This window comes from Glycine soja, chromosome 11 (assembly GCF_004193775.1).
Source record: "Glycine soja cultivar W05 chromosome 11, ASM419377v2, whole genome shotgun sequence".
Classification (NCBI taxonomy): domain Eukaryota; kingdom Viridiplantae; phylum Streptophyta; class Magnoliopsida; order Fabales; family Fabaceae; genus Glycine; species Glycine soja.
The window spans coordinates 34,300,954-34,312,348 of NC_041012.1; positions in this window are offsets into that span (position 1 = coordinate 34,300,954).

The following is an 11,395-nucleotide window of genomic DNA, read 5'->3' on the forward strand; positions in this document are numbered from 1 at the left end:
TTATTTAATGTTTGCAATTAAATAAATAAAATTGGTGGTTGTGGCTGAAACCTATGCCTTTTCAGCTACACCAATTTATTTCGTTTTTTAGGGTTTGGTGAACTATATGTATTTTTGTCAAAATGAATGAAAGGGGACTTTTGGCATTCTTTTCAAATACGTGAGAAAGCTTCTCTCAGGGTTCCTGCTGAACCAAATTCTGACTTATCAAGGTTGTTTCCTTGTGGCGTCACCGTGACTTATCTTCCATCTCTGGAAGTGGCGTCCCTCTCCGTCAACAATCTTGTGTCAAACGTTCTGCCCCGTAAGATTCACGTCATCTGGTATCAGAGCTTCGGCACTTGATACAGGTTCTATTGTCATTTTCATTGATTGTCAATTTTGTTTATTTTCGTTGATTGTTCAAGTTCGTTTTGTCGTTGCTACTCTGTTCGTATTTCGTTTGTCTTCTGTTTTTTTTCGTTTTGTCTTCTGTCATTGCTTTCGTTTTCGTATTGTATTCTATTTGTGCCTGTCGTATTGTATTCTATCTTCTATCATACTGTTCATCGTTTCCGTATTGTATTTTGTCTTCTGTTCATAACTTTTGTTTCAGCCTATTCGAATTCTGTTTGGGTAAAAATTGACCAATTGCCGAATTGCTAAATTGTCAAATTGCCTAATGTTGATTGCCTATTGAACGAATTCTAATATTTGGACATCTGTTAAAAAAAAGTTTGGAAGAAATTTGGGTGTTTGATCTTTGAACACAAAATTAAGGTAGTTAGAGGCGTTTTTTGGGAAAATTGTGGGGCCAAATCCCCTTTAGGAGTTGCCTAGGGATTCTCCTCTCAATTTTGAGCATTTTGACATATAGTGGGCCTCAAATGGACGTCTGTAGCAAAAGTTATGGTCATTTGAAATTTGTAAGTCAATTTTGCTATTTTTGTGTCTTCTTCTCTATTGATTGCATAGTTTCCTTGTTTTCAATCCTATCTATGTGTTCTGTTTATGTCCTTAAACTTCTTCTTATGTCTTTTCCCAAGCTTGCGTGCAGTTTAGTTTAGGATAGTCACTGTTAAGTGCATTTCTGTTAATTGTGTCAAGTTCTGAAGCGTCACTTCTTCATGCATCTAATCATTGTTGCAGCAACCTTCTTGTGAGTCCAATTTGGTCCATCCAGGAACTTAAGAGGGAACACGAGTGGTAAAGGGCAAGAGGGAATACATTACACCAAAGCCTATTGAGAGCATCAAACACGAGTGTATTACCATCTAAGAGATAAACACGTGAGTGGAGTGTGGTGAGGTCCTGAAACCTTAATAATTTGTTACTGCAATCTTTTCTGTTGAATCATGGCAGGAGCAGGAGCAGGTGGTAGTGGTGGTGATGAGTATCATCAGTTGGACGGAGCTCAGCGTATGTTACTGGACGCGATGAACGCACAGATGCAACATTTGTTGGATTGTAATGTAACGACCCGCCTCGTCGCTACGATATCCACACTCTAATATTCGATAATTTCAATTTTTATAAAAAAAAAACCCTTAATTTTTGCTTATGAAAATAGAAGTGATTTTGTCACAACATAAATTCATCCAACAACACGCCATTACTTAAGTGAATATGCATAATTACATAGGAACAATAATTCGGTACATGTCATACACATAACGAAAATTAAATTTGTTCATAGATATAATTAAAATCCCAGTTTTACATCTTTAACTCAACAAAATAAAACTTAAAAACCAACTACAGAGGAGTTGATTACAAAACACTACTCTCTCCCAAAATAATGCCAACGTCATCACGTCGGCTCGGCGACTCCTCACCAAAATCTTACTCCCTGCACCTTGCCACTGTTATTCTGCTCCCACGAACAAGGTTCGTGATCATCACAGGTATCAACCACACGATACAAAATTGCAAGGGTGAGTTCATTATAAAAAGAATCAATACCAATTCCAAATAACCACAATTAGCAAGGAACATACGCAAACATATGAGCATACACAAGAATCATTATTCAACACTCATATCCAACAAATATTCATCATCCACATCCAACAATTACTCATCATCCATCCATGGACCCAATCAAGACTGCATAGAATGATGCATGCACCTGACTCAACACTCAGATGCAATGTGGTATGTACCAACAACAACCGAACATCAGGAAATAGCCTAAGCATGTCCACACGACACTCTCACTTAGGGAACTGTGCTGAGTTTGTCGAGACCACCCGGTTGTGCACGTAACAGCCCCCCTCCCATAAGTGATCAGCCTGGGAGCCCAAAGGTGTTCCCTACCAGGTGACAACCCCCTAGTACAAAGTACACTTGGCCATAGTTACTCTATTTCCTGTGTCGTATGAGCTATGATCACAGCCAAAATTAAGTGCCAAAGACCATGGACCAATTAAAGCACCTAAGCATCCCCTTAGAAATGCTTAGATTCTTTAACCACACTAGTTACCCACGTCTGGGTCATCCGACAAGGTCAGTGCACTCTACCCCCCATGACACACACTCCATACGACGTATGATCGTGGCCAAAAGCTAGTGCCAAAGACCTTGGAAGGTCAGTGCACAGTGCCCCCCATGAACATACACAACATATGAACGTGGCCAAAAGCTAGTGCCAAAGACCCTAGAAGGTCAGTGCACAGTGCCCCCCACGAACATACACAACATGCAAATGCCAATGCATTTCCAACATCAATCAACATTCTATTTCCATGTCATTCTCAACATAAATATCATCTCATCTCAATGACATTATCAACAACAACAGCAACCTCATTTCATATTCACATATTCATCAATAATAACAATTCATGTTGACATGGTCTTTATTAACAACGTCATCTCAAATCAATATCATCATAATCATCACATATCAATTAAAATCCTCAATAGCAACATCAACAACAAATCGTATTTCGCACACACACACACACACACACATATATATTTTATGCCTGAGATTCACACTCACGGTCTTCAAACAACACAATTCAAACAAACACAACAATAGCATTCATCACAATACATATATATATCGCATCCCATTCATCAAAAACATAATTTTCTTAAAAGAAAAATCAGCATGCAACAGGGACAGACAAATATCCTCATAGCTAGGTTCCGTGACCTAACTATGGTGTTAAAACGGTAAATTTTATAATAAACTCCCATCACCTATCGTGAACTACCCCGCGGATTCCTCGTCGCGTCACTTGAAGATTCTTTTTCGTCCTTTCTCGTCGATTCCACGCAAGCCTCTACCATGCCAAAACAAATGAGACTTAGTATGGATTTCAGAAAACAAAGCTAGTAACAGTGCTCAGGGTCAAACACCCACATCACTACATGAAAGAACTGAGAGCATTTCGGGTTTTACAAAGGAACATCATTTGGAAATTTCGACCATGCCAATGTGACCGGGGTTCAGTGTAGGTTATGAAAATAACATGCATTTCATGAAAGGATAACGTTTACAAAGTCTCTTTCTCTAAGGTTTTTCAAAGGAAACATAAGACATGCAATGACGGTTCCAAAGTCAGAAAAGATGCAAAGACAAGATGAAACTAAAAAGAAACAAGCGTAGAACCATGGTTACCTCGAAAGAAAATGAAAGGTTAGATTAGGGTTTCGTTCTCTACCGAAACCGCAAGCCAAGTTGGAAGATTCCGCTTCGGTTGAAGGGTTCCTCTCGGTGTGGGGTTTCAATGGAGAACAATGATGGTTTGTGGTGGCTAATGGTGATTGTGGTGATGGAGAAAGTGCTTGGGACGTTAGAAATGGCTTTGGAAGAAAGAAAGGAGAAGAAATGGCGTTTTTCCTAAGCTACACGAAAGCAAAGACTGAAATGCTTAAATAAGAAATGCTCTCGGGAACGGAAGCTTCGAGCACACTCCAGAAATCTTCTGAAAGATCCCAACGGTCAGATTATGGGCATTTGTCTTGTGAAGCTGCAGACCAAATTTCGAGAAGATCCAACGATTAACGAAGGCTAGGCAGCATTGTTACCGAGGCAGCTTCATGTAGCTTTCTCAAGAAGCTTCATTAAGAGGCTTCCTCAAGAAGCTTCCCCGTGGCTTTTTAGAAGCTAGATTCTTATCTATCCACACCCTTCTATTAACTAAATTAACCTCTTTGAAAATAATTACGGATAAAAATAACACAATAAATAATCAAACATCAAACATAATTACTAATATATATATATATATATATATATATATATATATATATATATATATATATATATATATATATATATATATATATATATATATATATATATATATATATATATATATCAGGGTGTTACACGTAACAATCAGGAGGTCTTTGAACGACTAGAATTATTGGAGAACCAAGCAAATCAGAATACTAGACGAACTACAGGTGGGAACAGAGGTAATAATGGCGGTAATGACAAACCGAAGCAAAACCGGGTTGAGGGAGTAAAGCTCAATGTTCCTCCCTTCAAAGGCAGAAGTGATCCAGATGCCTACCTGGACTGGGAAATGAAGATTGAACATGTATTTGCCTGCAATGACTACACTGAAGAGCAGAAAATCAAGCTAGCAGTAGCTGAATTCTCTGACTATGCCCTTGTTTGGTGGCATAAAAACCAGAGAGAAATGCTAAGAGAGGGAGGGCAAGAGGTAGATACATGGACTGAAATGAAAAGGGTGATGAGAAAAAGGTATGTGCCCACTAGCTATAACAGAACCATGCGATAAAAACTCCAAAGGTTGTCCCAAGGGAATTTAACTGTGGAAGAGTACTATAAAGAGATGGAAATGGCGTTAGTGAGGGCCAACATCAAAGAGGAATCCAAAGACACAATGGCTCGTTTTCTGAATGGTCTAAACCCTGAAATCAGAGATGTTATTGAATTACAGGAGTATGTGGAGTTGGATGAACTGCTACATAAGGCACTACGAGTTGAATAACAAATTAAAAGAAAAAGTGCAGCAAGGAGGAACTCACCCAATACGTACAACCAGAACTGGGCCAACAGATCCAAGAAGGAGGGAGGTAATTCATCCAGCCCAACAGCAACATCCCCACATGGAAAGTCAGCAGCATCCAGTGTTGGTGGAAGCAAACATAACACTTCCACTTCCTCATCCAATATTGGAACCAAAAACATAAAATGCTTCAAATGCTTAGGCAGAGGACATATTGCTTCTGAATGTCCAACCAGGAGGACCATGATCATGAAGGCTGATGGAGAAGTCACTAGTGAGTCTGAAATCAGTGAAGAAGAAGGGGAAGAAGAAGAGTATGAGGAAGAAGCTATGTAGGGTGATATGCTGATGGTGAGAAGGCTGTTGGGAAATCAGATGCAGCCACTGGATGACAACCAAAGAGAAAATATTTTCCACACCAGGTGTGTCATTAATGGTAAGTTGTGCTCTTTAATTGTTGATGGAGGAAGTTGTACCAATGTTGCAAGTTCCAGGTTAGTGACCAAACTGAATTTGGAAACTAAACCTCATCCTAGGCCATACAAGCTTCAGTGGCTTAGTGAAGATGAAAAGGTAAAAGTGACTCAACAGGTTGAGGTGAGTCTCACCATTGGGAGATATAATGATAGGGTGTTGTGTGATATGGTCCCAATGGAAGCGACCCATGTGCTGTTAGGAAGACCGTGGCAGTATGATACCAAGGCAGTGCATGATGGCTTCACCAACAAAATCTCTTTCAAGCAAGATGACAACAAAATTGTTCTCAAACCGTTATCTCCGAGAGAGGTTTGTGTGGATCAGATAAAAATGAGAGAAAAGAAAAGGAGTGAGACACTTGAGAGGAAAAAGAGTGAAACACTTGAGAAGGAAAAGAGGGGAAAGAAAAAGAGTGAAACACTTGACAGGGAAAAGAGAGAAAACAAAAAGAGTGAAACACTTGAGAGGGAAAAGAGAGAAAACATAAAGAGTGAAACACTTGAGGGCAAACAACTTTGTATAGCAACAAAAAGGGAGGTAAGGAGGGTGCTTTGCGCGAGACAACCCCTCTATTTATTGTTTTGTCAACGTCAAATGTTGCATGCTAACCAATTTGATGAATTTAAATTGCCTTATGGTATTGAGTCTCTTCTCCAGGATTTTGATGATGTGTTTCCAGCAAGTGTACTGGATGGTTTGTCACCATTGAGGGGAATTGAGCATCACATTGATCTCATTCCAGGAGCGTCCTTGCCCAATCAACCAGCTTATAGGAGCAACCCACAAGAAACTAAGGAGATCGAAAGGCAAGTGTCCAAACTCCTGAGCAAGGGTTGGGTGAGAGATAGTATGAGTCTGTGCGCTGTACCTATCATTCTAGTACCCAAGAAGGACAGCTCATGGAGGATGTGTTCTGATTGTAGAGCCATAAACAACATCACTATCAAGTATAGGCACCCAATCCCCAGGTTAGATGATCTTCTTGATGAACTGTATGATGCATGTGTGTTTTCTAAAATTGATTTGAAAAATGGCTATAATCAGATTAGGATCAGAGAGGGAGATGAATGGAAAACTGCCTTTAAAACAAAATATGGTTTGTATGAGTGGATGGTTATGCCATTTGGTTTGACTAATGCACCTAGTACTTTCATGAGATTGATGAACCATGTTTTAAGGGAGTTTATTGGAAAATTTGTGGTGGTGTACTTTGATGATATTCTTATCTATAGCACTAGTCTTCATTTGTATGTTGAACATTTGCAATCTGTTTTAAGTGTGCTTAGGAAATAAAAATTGTATGCCAACCAAGAAAAGTGCTCATTCTGTACTGATCATGTGGTGTTTCTGGGTTTTGTTGTTAGTGCTGAGGGAGTACGGGTGGATGTGGAAAAGGTTAAGGCCATCCAAGAATGGCCAACACCTAAGACTGTGAGTGAGGTGAGGGGATTTCATGGTTTAGCAAATTTCTATAGGAGATTTGTTAAGGATTTTAGTACATTGGTTGCACCTCTAACTGAAGTTGTTAAGAAGAATGTGGGTTTCAAATGGGGTAAGAAACAAGAAAATGCCTTTGTTGCCCTCAAGCATAGGTTAACTAATGCACCTATTCTTGCTATGCCTAATTTTGCAAAATCATTTGAAATTGAGTGTGATGCATCAAATGTGGGTATTGGGGCTGTTTTGTTGCAAGAGGGACATCCGATTGCTTATTTTAGTGAAAAGTTAGGAGTCGCTGCCCTTAACTATTCAACTTATGATAACGAACTGTATGCTTTGGTTATAGCTTTACAAACTTGGCAGCATTAGCTGCTACCCAAAGAGTTTGTCATCCATAGTGATCACGAGTCCTTAAAGTACTTAAAAGGACAAGGAAAACTTAATAAGAGGCATGCTAAGTGGGTAGAGTTTTTAGAGCAATTTCCAAATGTCATCAAACATAAAAAGGGGAAAGGGAATGTAGTGGCTGATGCGCTGTCTAGGAGACATGCTTTACTTGCTATGCTTGAAACTAAACTGTTTGGTCTCGAGTCTTTGAAAGACATGTATGAGCATGATGTGGACTTTGCTGAAATTTTTGTTGCATGTGAAAGTTTTCTGAAAATGGTTACTATAGGCATAATGAATTCTTGTTTAAAGAAAATAAATTGTGTGTTCCATTAGAGAGTTGCTGGTGAGCGAATCCTATGAGGGAGGTTTGATGGGTCACTTTGGGGTTCAAAAAACCCTGGAAATTCTGCAAGAGCATTTCTTTTGGCCTCATATGAGGCGTGATGTGCATAAGTTTTGTGATCATTGCATTGTGTGTAAAAAGGCTAAATCTAAGGTTAAACCTCATGGATTGTATACTCCTTTGCCTGTTCCTGAATATCCTTGGACTGACATATCTATGGACTTTGTTTTGGGGCTTCCCAAAACCAAGAATGGAAAGGATTTTGTGTTTGTTGTTGTTGACAGGTTTTCTAAGATGGCACACTTCATACCTTGCAAGAAAGTGGATGACGTTTGTCATGTGGCTTATTTGTTTTTCAAAGAAATAGTGCGGCTTCATGGATTACCGAGGACCATTGTCAGTGATAGGGATGCAAAATTCCTTAGTCACTTTTGGAGAACCTTATGGGGTAAGATTGGTACCAAATTGTTGTTTTATACTACTTGTCACCCACAAACTGATGGTCAAACTGAGGTAGTCAACAGGACTTTAGGCACACTGCTTAGGATTGTTTTAAAGAAAAATCTTAAATCTTGGGAAGCATGTTTGCCTCATGTTGAGTTTGCCTATAATCAGGCTGTCCATAGCACAACTAATTGTTCACCATTTGAGATAGTGTATGGATTTAATCCTTTGACTCCTCTTGATTTGTTGCCTATGCCTAACATTGCTATGTTTAAGCATAAGGATGCATAGGCTAAAGTGGAGTATGTGAAGAAACTACATGAGCAAGTGAAGGCTCAAATTGAAAAGAAAAATGCGAGCTATGCAAGGCAAGCCAACAAAAGCAGAAAGAAAGTCGTGCTTGAACTAGGTGATTGGGTTTGGGTACACCTTAGGAAGGAAAGGTTCCCAGAACACAGGAAGTCCAAGCTTCAATCTAGCAGGAGACGGACCATTCCAAGTGTTGGAGAAGATCAACGACAATGCCTACAAGATTGACTTGCCTAGTGAGTATAATGTAAGTGTCACTTTCAATGTGTCTGATTTATCTCTTATTGATGCAGATGGAGGAGCCTTGGATTTGAGGACAAATCATTTTCAAGAATGAGGGAGTGATGAGGACACAACTAAGGACAAGGACCATGAAGCACTTGAAGGGCCCATGACCAGAGGCAGACTTAAACAGGTCCAACACGTCATAGAGATAAGGCTAGTCATTTGTATAGCTGCCATGGATGAGGATTGAAGGCCCATGTTTCCATAATTTTTATTTTTATTTTATTATTTAATGTTTGCAATTAAATAAATAAAATTGGTGGTTGTGGCTGAAACCTATGCCTTTTCAGGTGCATCAATTTATTTCCTTTTTTAGGGTTTGGTGAACTATATATTTTTTCGTCAAAATGAATGAAAGGGGACTTTTGGCATTCTTTTCAAATACGTGAGAAAGCTTCTCTCAGGGTTCCTGTTGAACCAAATTCTGACTTATCAAGGTTGTTTCTTTGTGGCGTCACCGTGACTTATCTTCCATCTCTGGAAGTGGCATCCCTCTCCGACAACAATCTTGTGTCAAACGTTCCGCCCCGTAAGATTCATGTCACCTTGAAAACCCTCGGCATCAGGAACTACATCATCAACAGTTGCTTCTTCAGGCTATTCGTGGACCTCGTTAGCTGCATGATCCACGTGTTGAACATCCTCAACAACAGGTGCAGCTTCCTGTTGCGTACGTGCAAATGTTGTGAGCCTTTGCCGCTAGGAACCTTCATGCGAATCACAATTTACTTCTCTTCCCAAGATTCTTCCTATAACCCTGCCTAAAGCCCAACTCGAATCTCTGGTTCTAACCATAATCTACACATTTAAACAATCATAACAACTAAAGTCATCATTCATTCAAACAATACTACAATCAATTACTATTTTATAATTCTTAAATATAAAAATTTATTTTTAAAATTACTTTTTTATTACTTTTATAAATTCTAAATGTATATGGAATTTTTTTTCCAAATATATAAACTTGACAACAATATTGAAGTAAATTTAAATTAATCACCAAAATGTAAGTGAAATTTTGGTTTTCATTTATAACAATTTACTAACACAACAACTATTAATTTTCTAAAACAAAAAAAAAAAATTATACTTGCAACCACTATTTATATAAATATTTAATACTATATTTATAACTATGAGTGTACTAAAATATACACCACTATATGAATAAAAAAAATAATTTACTTACATGCCAAATATAAATAAACTACTTACATTTTACAAATAAAGAAATATCAATAATATTTATACACTCATTTTTAAATAAACAAAATAGTTAATTTAAATAAAAAAACTTCAAAAAAACAAATATAATTAATTAAATATAAACATAAAAATGTACAACAATATTTTTTTCTTATAAAGAAACTTTCCAAATAAATAATTTAATTCTTTTTATTTATAAAAAAATAAATATATTATTATTTTATTATTTAATAAAATAAAAAATAATTACTTAATTATACAAATTAACAATCTGTAAAACAGATACGGATTACAGATTGGTAATCCGTATAACTCATGGGATTGTCAATCCGTAAGAGTTATATGAATATTCAATCCAAACAACTAACACACGCACACATTAAAAACGAAATCAACGAGGAGAAGCGCTTATCGCAATGGCGAAAATGCGATGGCAGTGGCGGTGACTACCTAAACGGCAACAATGGACACAAACGGCGATGACGGCGGCGCGACAAGAACAAGAAAACGAAGGAGGAAGGAGGCGCAACACAGACGTCGTACGAAAATGAGGGAGAATGTAAGATTTTTAAAATTTAAGTGAAGGGCATTTATGCCACTTCACATATTTTACTGGTGCACAAGTATTTGTGTTGGGTGCACCTAGCAACACCCTGATTCCAAACATACACTAAATATGTTGGGCCTGTAATGGGTCATCTAATATAATAACTTTTTACATCGTTGACAGACATGATGAAAAATACGCGATTAAATTGACTATTTATTCTAAAACACAGTCATATTTACAACATGAACAACTCTTCTTGCACCCTTTGTATTTATACTTATACTCCCTTTTTCATTTAATATATAAAAAATCCCAATATCACTTTCTCTCCTTGCTAAGCCGCCCTTCCTTTGTCTCTTCCTCTATCGTTTTCCAACCGAATATGCGCCGCTGAAGTCACCGGTAAGATGCTCATTATTTTTTCTCTCGATCTATTCAATTTTTCGAATTGTCGAATCTGAAATGCAATTTTATTCTAGTCTAGAAAACATAATTTGGTATGAAAGAAATAATGTTCTAGATTAAGTAATCCATAATGACACCCCTTTTTGGGTACATCTTGGATTACGATTAGGCATTTTGGAATACCTATTTCGAAAGAGGTAAAACTCATGTGATCTAAAAAATACACAATTAGGGTGAATGCTTATGGGTTCATCAATCCGTAGCACACAAGACCTTTCTGGAATAGGTATTCCAAAAGAACAATCATGAAAAAAAATTGTTTGGCGAAAGGGGAGATACATGGTGGTTGACATCTAATGCCAGGGTCGGCAGTTGCGGCGGCGACAGGTCACAATCTAAGAAGGGGATGCACCAACAAGGTATTAGGGTTTAGAGTGATGAGTGACGGGTATTTTAGGGTGGATAATTTTGTTTTTTTAAGTTAAAAGGGGTATAGATATATGAAGGGGTGAGGAAGAATTGCCCTTGTAAAATTACTCTCGTGCTGCAACTAGCTAGGATCCAAATGCAACT